Source organism: Triticum dicoccoides, chromosome 4A (genome assembly GCF_002162155.2).
Source record: "Triticum dicoccoides isolate Atlit2015 ecotype Zavitan chromosome 4A, WEW_v2.0, whole genome shotgun sequence".
Taxonomy (NCBI): Eukaryota; Viridiplantae; Streptophyta; class Magnoliopsida; order Poales; family Poaceae; genus Triticum; species Triticum dicoccoides.
The window spans coordinates 237,813,391-237,837,337 of NC_041386.1; positions in this window are offsets into that span (position 1 = coordinate 237,813,391).

Consider the following 23,947-nt stretch of genomic DNA (forward strand, 5'->3'; position numbering starts at 1 on the left):
GCGAAGCGGCGCGGGGACTCGGGCCGGGAGGGCCGCGGTCGGGCCCCGCAGGCCAGCACGGTGGGAGGCGGCAGTGCGCCACGTGGCGAGCCCCGATTGGGCGCGGGCGGCGGCGGATGCGTGTCCGGCAGCGGGCGGACAAGTCCGGCGCGGAGAGGGGAAGTTTTAGGGTTTTGTACTGTGCGAAAATCCGGGGGAGACACATATTTATAGGAAGGAGGAGCTAGGAGAGTCCAAATGAGGTGTGGTGTTTGGCCACGCGATGGTGATCGAACGACCGATAGGATGGAGGGGGTTTAGATGGGTTTTGGGCCACTTTGGAGGGGTGTTGGGCTACAACACACACGAGGCCTTTACGGTTCCTTGGTTAACCGTTGGAGTATCAAATGAAGTCCAAATGGCACGAAACTTGACAGGCGGTCTACCGGTGGTATACCAAGGCCGCTTGGCAAGTCTCAGTCCAATCCGAGAACGCTTAACACTCACACACGAAAACAGGCAAAAGGGGATGCCGGAGGACATAGGAGTGCCGGAATGCAAAACGGATAACGGGGAAAATGCTCGGATGCATGAGACGAACACGTATGCAAATGCGATGCACATGATGACATGATATGAGATGCATGACATGGACAAAAAGCAAAACGAAGACAAAACCCAACCACGAGGGAATATCATAACTTAGTGCCGAAAATGACAAGAGTGGGAATACAAATATGGCAAGTTACATACGGGGCGTTACACTTTCCCAACTAATGCCCTTGATCCAATGTGGGAGCCGCACATTCCTCTGTGAATCTCAGCCACCAGTTCCTTTCCTTCTTCCCAACAAACACACTTCAATTTCACATCGTTGGGCCTCCTTCTATACAAAGTGTCATCGACAAACTGGTACATACTAGCCCTCTGGGCTACTCTCTCAGCTTCATCTTGGTCGTCGGGAAGCTCTCCGGTTTGAAGAAAGTGGACATTGTGCCTTGCCCAAGTTGGATCTTGGGCTCGACAATGAGGACTAGCGGCACCTCCTCTGCTGTGGGAGAACCAACCTCGTTCGCGGGGTTCTTGGACCCGGTTGGAGGGATTGGTCCGGTAGGCTGCGAGGAGTTGTTTCTGGCAGCAGACGACTCTACCGAGAGAGGCTTACCGTAGTCCAACTTTTTTCTCTTCCGGGCCATCGTTGCTGGGGATACAGAGAGTTGAGTGAGATGGAGAACGAAAGTTCCTGGTTCCACAGGAAGCTTCTGCAGCACACTTTTACAGGTGATCAGCTATGCTATTTTCCGCACGGGGTACGTTCTCTGTTTGCAATCCATCAAAGCGCTCCTCCAATCTCCTCCCTTCCTCGACATATGCCTACATCAATGGATTTTCATAATCCTTTTTGACTTGTCTCACCACAAGCTGTGAATCTCCTCGAATGATCAGCTTCTTAATTCCCAATTCAACTGGAATCCTGAGCACGGCTAGAAGCCCTTCATATTCAGCTATATTGTTGGTTGCTTCCTCCCGGGCAAAATGCATTTGCATGATGTACTTCAAGTGCTCCCCGAAGGGGCGACAAGAATCACGCCAGCTCCTTCACCTTGTAGGGAAAAAGCAAAATCAAAATACATAATCCATTCTTGGGGCGATTCCTTGCTGGGGATAACTGTCTCTGTCACTTCCTCATCAGGGGTTGGCCTCCATTCTACAGTATACTCTGCCAACGCCCTGCTGTAAATAGTTGATGTGCTCTCAAACTTCAAACCAAAGCTGGATAACTCTAAAGCCCACTCCACTATTCTGTCGGTTGCCTCAGGGTTTTGGAGTATCCTTTGCAGCAGAAAACGAGCAATAACCATGATCTCATGGGTTTGTAAGTAGTGGCGAAGTTTCCTTGAGTCCATAATGAGACCAAAGATCAAGTTCTGCACGCCAGAGTATGTCGATCTAGCCCCTGTAACAAGGACATGACGAAGTACACTAGACATTGCACCACTTTCTTCCTTGTTGCGTCCTTGGGGTTTTTCTTGTTGCCGTGCTCATTGTTGTCCTGATTCTCCTCTAATTATGCCAGTCTCTTCTCACTTTCTGCCTTATCCACTTCTCTTTGTGCTACCAAGGCCGCATTGACCATTTGGTTGGTCGCTGCCAAGTATAGCAACAATGGCTCCTAGGGTTTGGGAGCAACCAAGGTAGGCACAGAGGACAAGTAAACTTTCAACTATAGCAAAGCTGCATCTGCTTCTGGGGTCCACTTCATAAGGACGACCTTCTTCAAAATCTTGAGGAACGGCAGGGCGCGCTCGGCAGACATGGAAATGAATCTGCTTAGCGTGGCAACATCCTGTCAGGTGCCTCACATCCTTAACTAGCCTTGGTACCTAGATCTGCTCGATGGCCTTGATCTTGTCGGGGTTGGATTCAATCCCACGATGGGATACAAAGAAACCAAGCAACTTGCCGGAGGGAACACCAAATACACACTTCTACGGGTTGAGCTTTAGATTGATCTTGCATAGATTATCAAATGTCTCTTCCAAATCCTAAATAAGGGTGGCCTTATCCTTGGTCATGACCACGAAGTCATCCATGTAGGCTTCTATGTTTCTATGCAACTGTGGCTCAAAGCCAATCTGGATTGCCCTTGCAAAAGTGGACCCGACACTCTTTAATCCTAATGGCATGCGAACAAAGCAGTACGTACCACAAGGAGTGATAAACGACGTCTTATCTTCATCTTCCTTGGACATGAAGATCTGGTGATACCTAGACTATGCGTCCAAAAAGGAGAGCAGATCACAACCTGAAGTGGAATCCACGATCTGGTCGATGCGCGGCAAGGTAAATGGGTCTTTCGGGCAAGCCTTGTTGAGATCTATGAAATCCATTCAATGCCTCCACTTCCCGTTATCCTTCTGGACTACCACTGGATTAGCCAACCACGTGGGGTGTAATACTCCTCTGACCAAACCAGCTGCCTGAAGCTTCTTGATCTCATCTGCAATAAACTGCTGCCTCTACAAGGCCTGATTCCGAACTTTCTGTTATACAGGTCGGGCATGTGGGCAGACAACAATGTGGTGCTCGATTACCTCCTTGGGAACACTTGGGATATCAGATGGTTGCCAGGAAAACACATCGATGTTCGCCCGTCGGAAGGCAATGAGCGCGCTTTCCTATTTGTCATCAAGGGTGGTGTTGATAGTAGAAGTACCATCAACACCAGCCAGCCCTGCCGGGACCTTCTTCATTTGAGGTGAAGTGACCTTGGATCTCTTGCTATTAGAACACTCCGGCACATTGTCAACGGGTGTCGTGCACTCGGTGGGGGCATGCTTCCCGGACTCTTTACCGAAGTCCCTACAGTCTCTCTTCTTTCCTATACATTCCTTGGCAGGGTGGCCACTGCCTCTGCCACGACCGCATCCCAGTACATCTTGTCCACACAAATGATCGCATCCTTGTCATCTGAGGGGATAGTAATGACTCCCAGTGGCCTAGGCATCTTCAATGTGTTGTAGGCATAGTGTGATGTCGTTACGAACTTAGCCAGGGGTGGGCGTCCAAGAATCCCATTATACGGCAGGGGGAGATCAATCACATCAAACAAAATCCTCTCGGTCCGCTAGTTTAGTTCTCCCCCAAACGTTACTAGCAATGTGATCTTTCCCTTGGGATGGCTCCTGCTGGGATTAAATCCTTGAAACATGTCGGTAACCTCTAGCTCTTCTTCCCCTATCCGAAGCTTGCCAAGGAAATCAGATTCAACCTGGCCCCGCTGTCCACCAGCATCTTTGTGACCTTGAGGTTGCAGATTGTTGGAGAGACCAACAATGGCAAACATCCTACCACAATAGTATGGCTAGGATGGTCCTCTTTGTCGAAGATGATGGGCGTATGGGACCATTTGAGTGTCTTCCGGGCCTCTGGCGCTGGCTCCTCGCCATTGACTTCTCGCGCCCACCACTTGAGCTGGCGGTGAGATGCGTGTAGAGATGCACCTCCGCTAATGCATAGGGCGTCTATGGCATTTTGAAACTCGTGCTCACTAGTTTCCTCTTCATCCCCTCCATCACTCTCATCATCTCATGTTTCCTTCTCTCGACCTCTGGCAGGCTTTCCTTGGCTTCAAAAGGGTTTGCTAGGGTGGCCTACTTCACCACCTCGGCTCTTACCGCTAGCAACATTCCGACCTTCTTCCTTATCTCACTTCACATACTCTGCTTTCTGTTTTCTTGACAAGCTGCTCAATCTGATAAAACACTTGAACATCGTGGCCCTTGGTTCAATGAATCTTGCAGTACGACACATCACCCTTCCCAACTTCCTCAGCGGCAGCGGCTTCCTGGCAATCAGTGCATGTGACAGCTTCCTTGCCGGGGACCTCAGATTTGGCCTTCTTGCTGGTACTAGGCGTATCTAATCCTTCAACGGTCATCACTGTTTTATCTCTCCGCTTCTTACTGTGCTTCTTGCTCTTTTTCTGACTGGTTGATTCATCATCATCTTCTGAATGAACATTGCTGCAATCTTCCTCTTCGGGCAGCTTCCTTCCCTCCTCCATCCGAGCACACTTATCCACCAGTCTGTAGAGCTCCTTCACAGTATTGGGCAACCACACGTTCATCTTGGAACGGATACGACGGTTGCACACATTGGACTAGAAGGCAGCTATTACGGCTGCCGGATGGATATTTGGGATATTCCGATGAACTTTGTTGAATCTCTGTAAATACTTATGGAGGGTTTCTCCTTCTTTCTGCTGGAGGAGCTACAAATCGATGGGCTTGCCGGGTTCCTGATGACCGCCAGTGAAAGCGCCAATGAACTCATGGCACAAGTCAGCCCATGATGAAATGGAGTTCTCCGGTAGGTGCATCAGCTAAGACCTCACATTGGACCTGAGAGCCAAAGGGAAATTGTTGACGAACACCTTCTCATCTCTTCCCCCAGCAGCCTAAACAACGACGGTGTAGATGCTCAGGAACTCTGCCGGGTTCAGCCTCCCATAGTACTTCTCAGGTATCTCTGGCTTGAACATGCGAACGGACGGCCAACGGACTTGCCGAAGCTCTCGTGTAAAGGCAGGGCAGCCAACCTCGAAAGGTAGGCACCCACCATCACCGAGCGCAGGCTCGTCGACGTTGACGACATCATACCCGTTGGTCCGGCGGAGGTCGTCGCAAATTTGCTCGACGATGCACATGCCTCCTCTCCGCCTATACTCGGGGGCTCAACGTTGGCCTGGACGTGCTTGGGGTCAGAAGAGGCCATCGAGACATCATCGGGGTCTTGATTCTGGTGCGCTCATACTAGCTGCCGCGGCGGGGATTGCACCATGGGTATGGCCCCTTCCGTGCAGTCAGCAGCACGAGTTGTTGCTATTGTTTGGGGAGGTCGTGGCAAACCATCTCGTCGTGAGCCCCCAGCTTTAGCAAAATCGAGCAGGCTTTGGATGGTGGCACGCCATTCGTCCATCTGCTTGGCCGCCGATGGAAACCTCAGCAGCAGCTGAGCTCCCGCCATGGCCTCTGAAGCTGTACTTGGCATGGATGTTGATGAAGTCGATCGTACCATCGCTCGGCTCCTGACGGTGCTAGCGGCAGTAGCACTGCAGCCCCGCTGCTACTGCGGGGCGACTATCTGCACGTGGTGCGGTGAAAGCGCTTGAGGGCCAGCGGCTCCGTCGGGCTCAGCGGCTTGGTTGGCCCACCCAGGGGAGATGTACGCGCTATGATCGCACCCGTGGGGGCAGCCAAAGGGCGGTGGTTTGCCCCAGTCCTAGCATCGTTGTTGTGGTTGTGCCCATCGGTGGGGGAGAGGGGCAGATATGGAGTGGCTCCCTCACCCGTACCTTGGGGAGCGTGGCCGCCGGGGTACTACTGATGTGGCTCTCCTCTGGCACCTCCTGCTCATGCGTCGGCCGCGCGGGAAGTGGTGATGGCACTGCCTGCTCCGACCACATCCCTAGCAGCATCCGCGCCCTCCCGCGCCCCCCTGCAGCGTCAGAGGCCGCGAGTGGCGGAGCCTTCGAGGTGGATGGATGATCTAGAGGAACGGGCTTCTTCTTAGGCGCCATGGTCGATGGCGTCGCCGAAGATAAAGATGGCGGTGGAGACGATGCACTACGCACGCCTTCATGTTCGTGCAAGTGAGTCCCCTAATGGCGCGCCAAAGATGTCGCGGGAAACCACGGCCACCTATGGGACCAGGAGGTCCCTTGCTGGTTCAGCAGGGGGGCGATGCGTTGCACAAAGAGCAGACGAGTGTGGAGCAGCGCGGTAGAGATCATACAGGCAATTTACCCAGGTTCGGGCCGCCGCGAGGCGTAAAACACTACTCCAGCTTTGGTGGATTGATGGTGGAGAAGGTGATGATGGTGCGTAGTACACTTTCCAGGTAGGGGTTGCCTCAGGCAGCAACGACTACGCGCATATGGGGGTGTGAGTTATCCAACCTTCTATCCATTTCTATGATTGCCATGGCCTCCTTTTATAGATCAAGGGGTAACCACAATGGAAAACTAGTCATTACACACTGATAAGAAAGCAAACGATGCTATCATACCTAACTCTGCGGGCTAACAGGGCGCATTAAATGCACCGCTTAACGTCACATCATTGGTTGCCCGACAAGGCTTGCCAGGCTATCTTGCCAGCTCGGCGCCTGTTCTCTTGACACGTCGTAGGATGGCCGTCATCTATGGGTTTCTTCTGTAGGAAATGGCTGCCATGTGGCGAATGGCTGCACGACGCTCCATGATTTACGCATATCATGTGATGAATAAAAATATAGCTCAAAGTAAAATTACCGATGATTGTTAGAAGAAAGAGGGGATGCCTTCTGGGGCATCCCCAAGCTTAGTTGCTTGGGAGTCCTTGAATATTACCTTGGGGTGCCTCGGGCATCCCCAAGCTTGGGCTCTCTCCACTCCTTATTCCTTCATCCATCGTGATCTTACCCAAAACTTGAAAACTTCAATCACACAAAACTTAACAAAACCCTCATGATATCCAATAGTATAATAAAACAAATTACCACTTTAAGTACTGTTGCAAACTCATTCATATTTTATTTTTGCATTTTAGCTATTGTAATATAACTTTCCTATGGCTTATACCATCGATACAATTGATAGTTTCATAAAAATGAGCAAAACAATGCATCAAAAATAGAATCTGTCTTAAACAGGACAGTTTGTAGTAATCTGAACATCAACCATACTTATGTAACTCTAGTAATTCTGACAAATTAGGACAAAATAAACAATTTGTATAGAGGTATTGTGCAAAAACTTTCAGAAGCGTTTGACTTTCGACTAAAAAATGTAAAATCATGCACTACAGACAAAGTTTCTGTTTTGGCACTGCACAAACCAAACAGGCAATCTAATCATCCTAAAGGCAAATCTTGCCACATTAATTTTATAATACAATGTATTTATACAAGGGGATAATTATTTTTGTTGAAATTTTTTAGGTTCCCCTTTTTATTTTTTATTTTTTAAACTATTTAAAAGCACACAACATAAATAAATTACTCTCTAAAACTTTCGGGTTCTCTCCCTGGCAGCGCTTTCTTTAAAGCCATTAGGCTAGGCATACAATCCTCAAGTAATGGATCCACCGGGATCCCAAGGTATATCAAAGCCAATTTTAATTAACAATGAATCATGATTTAGTAGTAAGAAAAAAGTAATATATATCATGTAATGATGAAGTCCGACTCTCTTCCTATGCATCGGCATGTCATACAAGAACAATTCATGCACATCAAGTAAAGGCCAATGCATAGTATAAGCAATTTCTTGCTATTATTTCGTGTTGGAAACATAGAGAGGCGGAGATGTAGTTCCTCTCTCATAATAATTGCAAGTAGGAGCATCAAGCACATGCATATTATATTCATCAAAATCATCATGTGTAGTGGTAGAATGCAACCCATCAATGTAATCCTTAATAAGTGCAAACTTCTTTGATATAGTGTAGTTTGGAGAATTCAAAAAGGTGATAGGACTATAATGCATGGGTGCAATAGCAAAAATTTCATTCTTAACACAAGGAATTATAGCAAGTTCATCTCCATAAGCATAATTCATATTGGCATCTTGGCCACAAGCATAGCAAGCATCAAGTTCATCATAAAGGGATATCTCAAATGAATCAAAGGGATCACAAAAATTATCATAGCAATCATCCTTCGGCAAGCATGAAGGGGAATTAAACAATGTATGAGTTGCAGAGTTACTCTCATTAGAAGGTGGGCACGGGTGATCAATCCACTCTTCCTCCTTTTGTTCTTCACTCTCCTTGTCATCTTTTTCATCTAATGGGCTCATAGTGTCATCAATTTCTCCTGCAAACCATTAGTGTCTTCTTGGACAGCGGAGACTTTGTAAGTAAATGCATCAACATCGACATTGTATTCATAATTCTCATAGCAATATTCAAGTATAGCAAAATTTTCAGGCCTATAGACATCATCATCATCATCAAAAGCTTCATACTTTCCAAACAAAGATTCAATTTCATAAGCACCCTTCAAAGCAACGAATTCTTCTATTGGTTCCACATCATAGTAATCATAAATACCATTAGCATAAGAAGCCAAGGTTTCATTATCATTAAATTTACATGAAAAGGGAAGGTGTGGAGCCTTCATCCTATAGCAACAAATATAATCATATCTCAAATCATACTTGCCGAGCATACCAATGCAACATATGAATTTGATCCCATAATAGTTTCCGTTTTTGTGTCAAGCGATAATCCCTAAAGTATTCACGTTGATCCAACATGTCTCCCATTATATATTTGAATGGGGTTTTCTCAGGATTATTAAAGTAGTGCATAATATCTTTCACTAATGATCATTGATGGTTTTAGGAGGTTCCCCATTATAACACCCACGATGCGGCTATATCTCCCAGTGTCGAGGCACGACTTAGAGGAATAACCGCATGGTGGTTTTGTTGCGAGAGGGGTAATTTTCACACAATCCCATGTACTGAATAAGAAAGGGATAAAGAGTTGGCTTACAATTGCCACTTCACCCAAATAACAAATTAAACATACATCATCCAGAGTACAATCAAGGTTCGATATGGATCCAGAGTACAATCCAGAGTATGATATCGAGCGCGGGCAGCAGGGCACGAGGTAGGAGAGGCGGGCGACGGGGATCGAGCGCGGGCAGCGCTGCCGTTCTCTCTCTCTCACTTGGCGGCGCACAGGAGGGAGGAAAGGATCGAGAGATGGGGATCGGGCAAGCGGCGGCGCTGAAGGGGCATTGAGGGAGAGAGCGAGTGGAGGGGGTCGGGGCTAGGTCTAGGGATCCAGATGGGCCTCAGGTGCAACGGGCCTAGGGAGGTGGAGCAGGTTGGGCCTCGTGGCCTGTTGGGTTGGAAGAATTTGGAACCAGCAGAGATGGGTCGGCCTGCACTGTCTGAGGATTTTTCTATTCTCTCAAAACAGGAAAGAAAAGAGGGAAAGAAATGTCTTGGAGGTCCAAATGATTACCGAAAGAGTTGGGAAAAAATAACACATGGCCACTCTGAAATAATTCAAAGTTCCACAACTTGGATTGGGGGTGTCGAAGAAAGATCAATGATTTAAAATATTTGGAAAAGGAAGGAACTTTAATTGCAAGTGGGTTGTCCTTAATTCCCAAATAAATGGAATATTTTTATAATAGCTCCCTAAATATTGGGAGGGTATGTTTTAAAGAGAAACCACCATGTGAGTTCCCTCGATTTAAATAGATCGAAAGATCTATGCAATTTATTTAGCTGGGTTGCCAAAATTAATGATATGATGGCATGATGACATGATGCAATGCAACAAGCAAAGATGAATGCAACGAACAAAACAAATCACATGACGAATCTTGGAAAACATGGAAGGCATCTGAGGCCCCGGTCTTGGGGCGTTACAACACTCCACCACTACAAGAGGATCTCGTCTCGAGATCTAGGATGGCACCGGAGAGAAACGGAAGAGAAAGAGAAGAGGTAAAACTAAGTTGCTTCTTTGACAACTGAGTGAAACCAAAGAACCTTGATAGGTTGAACAAATTAAAAGAAAGAATACAACAAAGATGAACAAAGTTGAAAACACTCCATTAGAAAAGAGGAAGAAGGAACCTTACTAGAACCTTGTAGGTTGAAAGACATAAGAAAAGGGTTGCAATGGGTAGGAAGTACATGCAAGCACTCCTGTTGAAACGAGATTTACAAGGAATGATAAAGATCAATTATGACAACACTCCAGTTGGAAATGGAAGGCAAAGAATAAGAGCTTGGCAAAATGAAAGCACTTGGATGAGAGTCCGGTTAGAAGAGGAATGATAGACACAACACTGTGGTTAAAACAAGATAGAGAAGGAATAAGAATGATATAATTTGGGCATCACTCCGATTGTAAATGGAAGGAACTGAACATGATCTTGACAAAACAAGATCATGGGTCGAAGAGAGCAACATCACAATGCCTCCGAAACAAATGTAAGAATGGAATCAAAAGAACGCAGGAGAAAACAACATCTTCTACCTCAAGAGATCTTGAAAAAGCATCTTTAGGAGAAGGGTCAAACGGAATTGTTGGAAAACCATCAACGAAAATAGTAATATTGTTGTGGGCTGATGGAAAACATCTCGAAATTTGAGGTGAAATTTTGCCACTAGCGGAAACAACAGATTGAATTGACATCAACAAGGAAATGAGAACCTTATTTCACCGAGAGGATAAATGAAGAACATGGGTCATTTATGAGCACCATAAATAGCAAAAATCCTTAGGGAAAGCTTTAGGTGAAATATAACCCAAGATAGCTCCAACGAAGAGATTGATGGATTGAGAAGAGCTCATGCTCGAAGAAATTGATGGGTTTAACTACCTCATTCTTGACAACTGTTGAATCATGACACACGAAGGGAAATTGTCAAGAGTGACATAACACCACCTCAAAAGATAAGGTAGAACGAATTGCATTTCGGAATGCAAGATGAAGAATACTTGAACTCCTCAAAACAAAACATGTGTTGAGCACCATGTTTAATTTTGAGTATAGCTTGGTGGATCTTTACTTCAATATGAATCTTGAAGAACAATTGAAGAATGAAAAGAATCCTTAATGAACCACCCTGTAGAGCCTCTATGAAGAACTCCGGTAAGAAAAGAAATGGTAGGAAGGAAGTGAAGGTTGAAAAGAACAAGAATTGAAGCATTGCAATGATTTAGATGGAGCTTCATGATGAGATAACCGAGAAAACTTGGAACTCCAAAAAGAAAAGATGAAGCATCTCGAACCGAAAGTGTAATATGATGAACAACTCTAGAAAGAAGAAATTAATCACTTGGATGAAGCAAGAATAGAATTATGTTATGCGCATCCTTCACCAATTCAAATTGATGAAGAGCAACGGATTTGGCATACTAATTATTCTCGTAGAAAGATTAAGATAGATATAGCGCAAACTTGGGAAGGTCTTCGAAGAATCACTGGGAGGATTGGGAAGAACGAATGAGTTGATAAGATACCAAGAGAAGAGTAATCTTGAATGGACCACCGTAAGAGTTGAAAATGAACGTAGCAAAGGCATAATTCACTGGGAAGAATTAGAAAACGAATACGATACTTGACAAAATTTAGATATTGGAGAACATAGAGATCATGAGCTGATTAGGGAAATCTTGAACGATGCCCCGGTAAGATTTGGAGAATGAGTGCTGAAAGCTGAGAATGAATAAACCCGAAATGATGGCCTTCGGAGAATCAAACTGAAAAGACTCATGAATTGCTTCGGATGGATGAGAAGAATATCTCACAATCGAAAACAACTATGAGAGGATGGCATCAAGCTAGAACCACAAATCTTCAAAAGAACGGAGCAAGATTTAGATGAAATCTCTTCTTTGATCTACAAACGCAGAGAACGACGATGATAAACACCACCACAAATTATTGAGATACTCCGGGAGAATGAAAAATGAAGAAGTTGAGCCAACAATGAAAAGAATTTGAAAGATCTTGGAGGAAGACATATGACTGAAGATAATTCATTCTTACATCAACTTTGAAAGAATTTGAGAATAACTCCGAGAAAATAGAAGAGTCAGGTAAGATCCTAGGAAAGGACCTGTGGGTTAGGGCCCACTCGAAAGAAACATCATTGGAAATGATTGCTTAGGAAGAGATAATGCACCGGTTGATTTGAACGTCTTGAATGAGGTCACAACCTCGAAATAGCTTGAAAGGAATAAGAATGGAAACTTGAATCTTCTGAGATATCTTCAGCACTCCAGAACAAATGAATAGCGAGAAGTGAATGATTAAGAGGTGCACCGGCATGAGGAAACATTTGAAACGAGGAAAGGATATGATCGACAAAGCTTGAATTGAATCCACCGGAAAAGAAAAAAGAACGAAGAATGATGAACTTGAAGCTTCCTTAGCGTCTTCCCGAGAATTATCGGATAAGAACATTGATAGAAAAGAGAGAAGAGACTTCACATCAATAAGATGGATACTTGACTAAGAAATCTGAGTCCTCAAAGAAAAGGGTGGGAGGGCAGTAAAAACAAAGACAACTTGGAATGGATGAAACGAACACCGTTGGGAAAACTAAGGGGAGATCTTGCGAATGGAAAAAATGATAGGATCATCTTGAAGGGAAATGCACCGATTGGAAAGAATTGGCATGACAATCTCGATGATCAAGAAGGATTAGCAACCACATATAAATATGAGAACACCGTTTAGGAAAGGTATGGAATCAACACTTGACTTCGAAGCAACTCGAATACCAGAACTCAAAACAAAACAAAGGATTGGCTTGCAGAATAAGCCGGAAACAAACATAAGATATTCAAGGAGCTACTTGAATTCCCACTTATAAACTCCCGAAACTTTCTGGTTATGCAATCTGGTGTTGGGGATACAGGGGAAGCATAATATCTCACCCAAACTAATAATCCCTACATCCAGCTGTATCCATCCATCAACACATAACCAAGAAACCTTCGGAAATCGTGTACCTCAACCTTCCAAAAGCATCTGTTATATGAGTTATGGCAATACTCCCGAACTCCCTCCCCAGTACTAGGTGGCGTCGAGGTTATCTCACCAACAACTGCATAAAAGAGATTTTCGATGTCGGCGAAACTCAGGTATTCCAGAACTGCAACGATAAAATTGTGACGACAACACCTCAGATCTCAACTCCCCGGGACACTGCCACAACCCCTAAATTTCAGGAGGCACCAAGAACCATGTTCTCGTCACAAGACTATCGAAACGATTCCAAGATACCCGCGTGATCCTAAAAAAACTTGTGAAATTTGAGGAGAGAAAAGTCAAAACTTCTACGCCGGGAGGCCTCACCAGAGTGACAAAGGGACTGAGGAGTAAAAAGAAACCTACTCTCCGATATATATATTCCTAAGACTCAAAACATTCTGTTCTAGACTCGACAACGTCAGTGATTCGATCAAGGAGGGGGCTCCTAAGTCAGGGATGGCTCTGATTACCAACTTGTTACACCCACGATGCGGCTATATCTCCCACGTGTCGAGGCACGACTTAGAGGCATAACCGCATGGTGGTTTTGTCGCAAGAGGGGTAATCTTCACACAATCCCATGTACTGAATAAGAAAGGGATAAAGAGTTGGCTTACATTCGCCACTTCACCCAAATAACAAATTAAACATACATCATCCAGAGTACAATCAAGGTCCGACTATATGGAACCAAAATAAAAGAAGACAACCCCAAATGCTAGATCCCCAATCGTCCCAACTGGGCTCCACTACTGATCATCCAGAAAAGACACAAAACAACAATCAAGATCTTCATCGAGCTCCCACGTGAGCTCGATTGCGTCACCTGCACTGGTATCATTGGCACCTGCAACTGTTTGGAAGTATCCGTGAGTCACGAGGACTCAGCAATCTCACACCCGCGAGATCAAGACTATTTAAGCTTATGGGTAGGATAGGGTAATGAGGTGGAGCTGCAGCAAGCACTAAGCAAATATGGTGGCTAACTTTCGCAAATAAGAGCGAGAAGGGAAGCAACATAGCTGTCGTGAAGCTAGAAATGATCAAGAAGTGATCCAAAAACTACTTAAGTTCAAGCATAACACAAGACCGTATTCACTTCCCAGACTCCGCCAAAAAGAGAGCATCATGGCTACACACACGGTTGATTCATTTTAATTAAGTTAAGTGTCAAGTTCTCTACAACCGGATATTAACAAATTCCCATCCTCCACATAACCGCGGGCACGGCTCTCGAAAGTTTATACCCTGCAGGGGTGTCCCAACTTATCCCATCACAAGCTCTTACGGTCAACGAAGGATATTCCTTCTCCCGGAAAGACCCGGTCAATCTCGGAATCCCGGTTACAAGACATTTCGACAATGGTAAAACAAGACCAGCAAGACCACCCGACTGTGCCGACAAATCCCGATAGGACCTGCACATATCTCGTTCTCAGGGCACACCGGACAAGCTAAGCGTACAAGTAACAACATAGCCCAAGTTTCCAAGGGACGGTCCCACACAGTGCTCTAGTTTGGACCAACACTCAGAGGAGTGCTGGCCCGGGGGTTTAAAATAAAGATGACCCTTGATTCTGCAGAACCCAAGGGAAAAAGGCTTAGGTGGCAAATGTTAAAACCAAGGTTGGGCCTTGCTGGAGGAGTTTTATTCAAAGCGAACTGTCAAGGGGTTCCCATAACACCCAACCGCGCAAGGAATGCAAAATCAAGGAACATAACACCGGTATGACGAAAACTAGGGCGGTAAGAGTGGAACAAAACACCAGGCATAAGGCCGAGCCTTCCACCCTTTACCAAGTATATAGATGCATTAATTAAAATAAGAGATAATATGATATCCCAACATATCCATGTTCCAACATGGAACAAACTTCAACTTCAGCTGCAACTAACAATGCTATAAGAGGGGCCGAGCAAAAGCGGTAACTTAGCCAAACAACGGTTTGCTAGGAAGGTGGGTTATAGGCTTGACATGGCAATATGGGAGGCATGATATACCAAGTGGTAGGTAGCGCGACATAGCGATAGAATGAACAACTAGCAAAGCGAAGATAGAAGTGATATCGAGGGTATGGTCATCTTTCCTGAGATCCCGCAAGGAAGAGGAACGAGTCCGTGAAGAAAACAAACGGACATATTCGAACGAATCCTCACAACTCCAGAATGAAACCGAAGCTAACGAGAGAAGCAACCCGGAAAGAAGCAAGCAACATGGTAAACAACCATCACATAACATGGCATGATGCTCAACCAAGTATGATGCATGTCCGATTTAATGAAACATGGCATGGCAAAGTGCACAAAAAATACTACAAATTAAGTGGAGCTCAATATGCAACGAGTTGCATATAGACGAAACACCACATTCAATTACTTAGTTCTCTCTCATTTATGTACCCGACAATATTAAATGTTATTAAACATGGAAAGGGGTGAAGCATAAGTAAACTAAACGTTTAGGCAAGTTTAAATGAGGTTGGAAGCAACAACAATAAATCCGGAAAATCCCCATATTCCTATTTAGCCATTTGAAGCAAGTGACGATTTAAACATTCTTGGTGTTGTTATCATGATGCGGATGACATGTGCAAGTTTATGCAATTTTAAGAAAAGGTTGACATGAGCATATTATGAAGCATTTGGTTGCCATGACAGAATGAAAGGGGTGCCATGGCGGTGATAACGAAAATGATGCCAAGGCAAGATTCCAGGTTCCGGTAACTCGGTGGAGTACCGGTGCAAAAGAGCAAGTGTGCGGAACATGCTAGATGGTGGGGTGATCCCAGATTCTGGGTGTCCCACGAGTTGATGGCGTGGCAACCGAGGGACGAGCACGAAAGAAACGGGCACGTTGCAAACATGGGGTTCATCTCATACATCACACAACATTCGTCCATGACAGTGGTCTCAACGTTATACCTTTGAAGCATGCACTTTCTGAGTGGTTTGAGTTCATTGAGGGAAGTAGTGGTTCACGTTTCGAAGAGGAACTTGATGAATTCGAATCCCTTTGGGGTTATCATGGTACTAGGGGTTTTCAGACTCATCGATCTCGTTCTTGCGACGATAGTGGTACATAGTCGTCGTGGAAGTAGTTGTACACATAGTCTTGTCGAACCCACGACGACGGTAGTTGGTCACCCGACGGTCTTGGAAACGGTCGTCGTACAGGGTTCGTAGATGTTCGGGTCGAGGTACTTGGTATCTTGTGGAACTTCACGGTTCGTCGTGGTACTTGGCGGTCTCGAACGGGGCAGGAACATGTAGTAGAACTTGGGGTCTCGGTCCTGGCAATAAAAAGGGTACTTGCGATCTTGACAAATCCGTAGTGGTACTGGGAGAGATCATGGCCACGGTAGTCTTCGGACTTGGTTTTCCTGTACATGACTCCAGGGGTCCTGGGGGAACTCGGCGATGGACATGGTAAAGAGGCGATGGTAGATGGTGAAGCAGGAAGCAATAGCTCGAGTCGCGGCAGCAGGAGTTGTCACGGGCGGAGGTCGGGGCTGGAGTAGAGCAAGGTCCACGTGGGCAACCAAGAGGTCGTCCCTCGCGAGGTGGCGTAGGCACACCAGAGCCGCTGGAAGAGATGCATGATACTGGGAGGGTTCGGCAGGGGTGTGGGGCAGCTCACGGAAGCTCCGGCGAGGGCACCGGTGGCCGGTGATGGGCGAAGCAGTGACGAGGAGGCCGGGGTGTGGAAGACAACGACGAGGAGAAGCAGAGGTGCGAGGCGAGCGACTTGGGTGACAACAGAGGGAGGAAAGGGGCGATGCAACCACGAGAAGCAGGCAACCCAGGCACCACGGCAAGGTCTGCAGGGGCTGGTGGGGGCAGAACCACCCCACCAACCAGTCAAGCACGACCCACGTTGTCAATCAGTGTGGTGTCAAGCCGTAGGGTGATTAAGTGGCAGCCATTCGTCACATGGCAGCCATTTCCTATAGAAGAAACCCACAGATGACACCCGTCTTGCAATGTGTCAAGAGAACAGGCGCAGAGCTTGCAAGATAGCCAACAAGCCTTGCCGAGCAACCAGTGATGTGACACTAAGCAATGCATTTAATGCACCTTGTCGGCCCGTAGAGTTTAGTATGATAGCACTGTTCGCTATCATATCAGTAGATAATGACTACTTTGCCATTGTGGTGACCCCTTGATCTATAAAAGGAGGCCCATGGCACCCATAGGAAGGGTTGGAAAGTTGACGAACCCACACCCCCATACGCATGTAGTCGCTTCTGCCCTACAGCAACCCCTGCCGGGCAAGTGTATTACGCTCCACCATCCCCATTCCACCATCAATCCACTAAAGCAGGAGTAGGGGCTTAAGCCTCGCGGTGGCACCAACCTGGGTAAATTGCTAGTGTGCTCAATGTCGTGCTACTGTGCGCTGGTCTGCTCTTTGTGCAACATGATGTCACCCTACCAAACCAGCAAGGGGCCTCTTAGTCCCATAGGTGGCCGTGGATAACCGGAGAAAGATTGCTTTGGAAAGTCTTGAAAGTATGACTTGAAGAACACTTGAGAAGCTTCTGCTCGAGAGTACAACATGAGAAATTGCCACAAATGTAAGTAGTTAGGCCACTAGATCACTGACTGCCCCCTCTAGCAAAATGGCTCATAGAAGAAGTCTAGCAGGGATGACGACTCTGATGACAAAACAAGAAGTCCTCAAAGTCTTCATCAAAATCTTCATCACAAAATAAAAGTGCCTCTTACAGAGCTCGTGCTTTCATTGGGAAGGAAATGGATTCTGAATAAGAATAGGAAGCTGAGGAATATGAGGAGGACTCCGACTCTGGAGTGGCAAGCTTAGCCCTTGCTATGGAGTTCGTCCACAAGTCCATCATCGACCATGAAGAGAATGTTGACTCCACGGACCCTGATGTCAGTGTCAAAACCAGCAGACCTTGGTGTAGGGGTCTTGATTTGTGGATATCAGACAGATGGTAATGAGAATAGAGAGACAACATTTTACCCAGGTTCGGGCCCTCTTGATGGAGGTAAAACCCTACGTCCTGGTCTTGTTTATATTAATGGAGATGTATCGAGTACAGAGTTGATCTACCTTGAGAACGTAATATGTGGTCTAACTCTAGGGCTAGGTGAATGACATTGCGTTGATGTCCCCTCTACGGGCTACACCCCATGGCTTATATACACACACCAGGTAGGGTATCTTGGGTTACAAGGTCGGTATCTAGGCACAAGGCGGCCGGAGAAATCTTGGAGTATGCGACAAGTCTTCAACGGAGATAGTCTTGATCACGTCTCTGACATCCTACCACTGGAGTCCATCTTGAGTACGAATGAGGGGCCGTCGGCCCAACCTGAGGAGCATGGGCCAACTAATTTAGCACCCCCTAATCCAGGACACCATCAGTAGCCCCTAAACTGGTCTTCTATGGCGAGGAAGACCCTATTAACGAGAGCAACCTTGGATCCGCAGTCCTTGGCTCGATAGACAAGTATTCCTTTAAAATTCTTGAACCACTCCTTTAAAGGAGCGATGCCAACCAAGGCCCAAGCAAGCTCGTAACTTACCCGAAGAGATGGGATAACTTAGCCTCGAAGGCCAACCATCTATCTATGAATAGTTAAACATAGTCTGGCAACTTTATTGAAGCGGATGACCCCCAGACGGGTCGGGTAGTTACTACTTCCCTTAAATCATGGCTCGAGGCGGCCTTTTTACTCGCACGTCCCATCGAGGAGATATCGTGCCCATTTCCTCAGGGATATCATCAAGATTTTGTTTTCCCCATATGCTTATCGGCTAAGTAAGCGGGACTCTTGGCCTCTCACCAGCCTATAAGAGCAAAAGAGAGGATAGCGTAATCGATCACGCTCTCAGCCTCCCCACCTACTACTTTGTCTAGCTCCAGCGCCCAGATCCAATCTACCACACCCTTTTCTTAGCGAGTCCAACCTTTCCCACCAGCCAAGGCCGATACCCTCAAGGGGCATTAGGGTGGTTCCTCCGTGATGGACGACATCATTCTGGAGCTATGCAACATGGGTTACTTGTCCGCAAACATCGATGCCCGTGCTCTAGGCAATGGCCAACAAGTGCCTGCTCCCAACGCAGGCAAGTGGGCGGTCTTTTTCCCCCACCTCATCCAAGGCCTAGGGTTCCCGCTGCACCCCTTCATGTGCGGGGTAATGTTCTACTACGGGTGTCGATGTTCTAGGAACGGGGGTACCCAGATCTGCCTGCCAATGGACCAAGGAGTGGCCCACTCGACCGCCCAGTATGACCCAGCGGCAAGACCTCCAAGTCAAGACCCTCATGAGGGCCCTGGCCTCGCGATGCGGACGATGCCAAGACCTCCCAAGGGGGACGGCCTCCCCTGGTTGCCTCCCGATGAGCGAAGATTTCTATGTAGGTGCCGAGCCTCACGAGGCTGCGATGACGTGAGCTATGATGACCAAGGCAAGGCGGGCACCAGCGGGCGTAGAGAAGACATTTTCTCTTTGGTGCTAAGGAGGCAAGGACATCAGCGGGTTCCGAAGGAATCCCCCAAAGGTTTCCATTCCAGTGCAAAAATACCAAGACCGTGGGCTCGGTAGGACAGATGTCGCGGGAAACCACGACCACCTATGGGACCAGGATGTCCCTTGCTGGTTCGGCAGGGGGGCGATGCATTGCACAAAGAGCATACGAGCATGGGGCAGCGCGACAGAGATCACACTGGCAATTTAGCCAGGTTCAGCCCACCGTGAGGCGTAAAACCCTACTCCCGCTTTGGTGGATTGATGGTGGAAAAGGTGGGGGTGGTGCGTAGTACACTTGCCCGGCAGGGATTGCCTCAGGTAGCAGCGACTACGCGCGTATGGTGGTGTGAGTTATCCAACCTTCTAACCCTTTATATGGTTGCCATGGGCATCCTTTTATAGATCAAGGGGTAACCACAGTGGCAAATTAGTCATTACGCACTGATAAGATAGCAAACAATGCTATCATACCTAACTCTACGGGACAAGAGGGCACATTAAATGCACCACTTAACGTCACGTCGTTGGTTGCCCGACAAGGCTTGCTGGGCTATCTTCCCAGCTCTGTGCCTGTTCTCTTGACACGTCGCAGGACGAGTGTCATCTGTGGTTTCTTCTGTAGGAAATGGCTGCCATGTGGCGAATGGCTGCCACTTAATCAATTGTGGTTTGACACCGCACTGATCGACAACGTGGGTCGTGGTGCAGTGGTTGGTGAGGTAGCTCTGCCTCCGTGAGCCCCGGCAGGCCCTGCCGGGGTGTTTTGACTGTCTGCTTCTAGGGGTGGCCTCGCCCCTTGCCTGGCTTGCTTGCCCGGCAAGGCAGGCTTCCCACTTGATGATATCCTAATTCCTTGACTCGTCCTTCGTCCTTCGTATCTCTTGGTTTCTTGTATTCTGACTTGGGCTAGTGCTTCATTCTTGTTCCCGTGCTTGTGCATAGTCTGGGCAACAGACCCAGGGTTTGTTGCACCGATAGAAGCCCTCGGGCCTGCCCCGAATGCGTTGCAGAGTGACATAGGGGTAGGTCCTAATAAGTGCATAGGCGAGAGTTGCTGAAGAGGCTGGTCTCTTGAAGTCTTCTTTGCTTCTCCATTAGCCTTGATTGCGGGCCAGTTTATATTTTCTTCGCACGTCGTGTAAAGCCAATAGTGGTGGGGCCCCTCCAGTAGTGGCCCATGAATTTCTTTAATGCACGGGGTAGAAACTGCCAATTCACTCTTCCCACCACGCCCATATCCTTGGCAACGTATGCTGCATGCATCGCACGGGGTAGGTAATGGGGCATGTGGCGCGGGAGAGCATCATGGTGAGGGCCCGATCGTCTTGAATTGGCGGAGGAGGGCGATGTCCGCCCGTTGAGGGAGAAGCCCCCTCCTCGCCCCGCCTATAAAAAGGGAGGGGCAGAGGAGGGTGTAGTCATCCATCTTCGCATTCATCCTCTTCTTATCTTCTGCTTCCGCTGGCAATGTCGAAGGGAACAACCTGGGGCCAGCCCCCGGGCTCTTGGTTGGGGCTAATGTTGCCACATGCTGGCGTTGATGCTCGGGGAGTGAGCCTGGTCCTTGATGTGATGAATCTCTTGGTTCCTTCGAAGCTTAGCCTAGAGGCGGGGCTAGAGATCATTGGTAATCCCAGCACTGCCCCTCCTAAAGGCCTTGGGGCCGATGTTGACGAGAGGTACGCCTTCCTGCCCACCAAGATCAGGAGCGGTGCGCCTCCGGTCCCCTGGCTGTCTTGGTCGCTCGCTGCCTCTTCGGGGAACGTGCTTGACTGGAGTCTTGGCAGTTTTCGGGAGCAGCAGTGGTGAGGAGAAAATGAGGGAACATGGAGAAGGTGGGTGGTAGGGGGTCAGGTCGGAGTACGATGGCGTGGATGCCTTCACCTCCGGCTGGCGACCTGCCACCTTGTCTTTCCGCTCTTCCCCTCCCCCCTCGGCATTATTGTCACCAGCGTGGGAGCCACACATTCCTCTCTGAATCCTTGCCGGAAAGCTTTCCCAACTAATGCCCTTGATCCAATGTGGGAGCCGCACATTCCTCTGTGAATCTCAGCCATCAGTTCCTTTCCTTCTTCCCGACAAACACATTTCAATTTCACACCATTGGGCCTCCTTCTGTACAGAGTGTCATCGACAAACTGTTACATAGTGACCCTCCGGGCTACTCTCTCAGCTTCATCATGGTCGCCGGGAAGCTCTCCCATTTGGAGAAAGTGGACAATGTGCCTTGCCCAAGTTGGATCCTATGGCTTGGCAATGAGGACTAGCGGCACCTCCTTAGCTGCGGGAGCACCAGCCTCTTTCACGGGGTTCGTGGACCCGGTTGGAGGGGGTCGTCTGGCAGGCTATGAGGAGTTGTTTCCAGTAGGGTCTCTGCAGGGAGCGGACGGCTCTAGCGAGAGAGGCTTACCCTAGTACAACTTTCTCCTCTTCCGGGATATAGAGAGTTGAGTGAGATGGAGAATAAAAGTTCCTGGTTCCACAGGAAGCTTCTGTGCAGCACACTTTGACAGATGATCAGCTATGCTATTTTTTGCACGGGGTACATGCTCTGTTTGCAATCCGTCAAAGCACTCCTTCAATCTCCTCACTTCCTCAACGTATGCCTCCATCAATGGACTTTGACAATCCTTGTTGACTTGTCTCACCACAAGCTATGAATCTCCTAGAATGATCAGCTTCTTAATTCCCAATTTGGCTGGAATCCTGAGCCCAGCAAGAAGCCCTTCATATTCAGTTGTATTGTTGGTTGCTTCTTCCTGGGCAAAATGCATTTGCATGATGTATTTCAAGTGCTCCCCGAAGGGGCGACAAGAAGCATGCCAGCTCCTGCACCTTGTAGGGAAAAAGCACCATCAAAATACATAATCCATTCTTGGGGCGATTCCTTGTTGGGGATAATTATCTCTGTCACTTCCTCATCAGGGGTTGGCCTGCATTCTGCAATAAACTCTGCCAATGCCCTGCTCTAAATAGTTGATGTGCTCTCAAACTTCAAACCAAAGCTGGATAACTCTAAAGCCCACTCCACTATTCTGCCAGTACCTCAAGGTTTCAGAGTATCCTTTGTAGTGGAAAATGAGTAATAACCATGATCTCATGGGCTTGGAAGTAGTGGCGAAGTTTCCTTGAGTCCATAATGAAACAAAGATCAACTTCTGCATGCCAGAGTACTTCAATCTACCCCCTGTAACAAGGACCTGAAGAAGTACACTGGACATTGCACCACTTTCTTCCTTGCTGTGTCCTTGGGGTTGTTCTCATTGCCATGCTCATTGTTGTACTGATTGTTCTCTGATGCTACCAGTCACTTCTCACTTTCTGCCTCACCCACTTCTCTCTGTGTTACCAAGGCGCACTGACCACTTGCTTGGTCGCTGCCAAGTATAACAACAATGGCTCCTAGGGTTTGGGAGCAACCAAGGTAGGCACAGATGACAAGTAAGCTTTCAACTCTTTCAAAGCTGCATCTACTTTTGGGGTCCACTTCATAGGGCGGGGCGCGCTCGGCAGACTTGGAAATGAATTTGCTTAGTGTGACAACACATCCTGTCAGGTGCCTCACATCCTTAACTATCCTTGGTGCCTAGATCTACTCGATGGCCTTGATCTTGTTGGGGTTGGCTTCGATCCCACGGTGGGATACAAAGAATCCAAGCAACTTGCTGGAGGGAACACCAAATACACACTTCTCCGGGTTGAGCTTTAGATTGATCTTGCGCAGATTATCAAATGTCTCTTCCAAATCCTAAATAAGGGTGGCCTTAACCTTGGTCTTAACCACGATGTCATCCGTGTAGGCTTTTATGTTTCTGTGCAACTGTGGCTCAAAACCAATCTAGATTACCCTTGCAAAATTGGACCAGACACTCTTTTATCCGAATGGCATGCGGACAAAGCAGTACGTACCACAAGGAGTGATAAACGATGTCTTATCTTCATCTTCCTTGGTAATGAAGATCTGGTGATACCCAGAGTATACGTCCAAAAAGGAGAGCAAATCACAACCTGAAGTGGAATCCACGAACTGGTCAATGCGCGGCAAGCGAAATGGGACTTTTGGGCAAGCCTTGTTGAGATCTGTGAAATCTATGTAAAGCCTCCACTTCCCATTAGCCTTCTAGACTACCACTGGATTCACCAACGACTTGGGTTGCAATACTCCTCTGACCAAACCAGCTGGCTCAAGCTTCTTGATCTCTTCTACAATAAACTGCTGCCTCTCCAAGGCTTGCTTCCGGACTTTCTGTTTGACAGGTCGGGCATGTGGGCAGACAACAAGGTGGTGCTTGATTACCTTCCCGGGAACACTGCGGATATCAGATGGTTGCCACGCAAACACATTGATATTCGTCCGCAGGAAGGCAACGAGCGCACTTTCCTATTTGTCATCGAGGGTGGCGCTGAT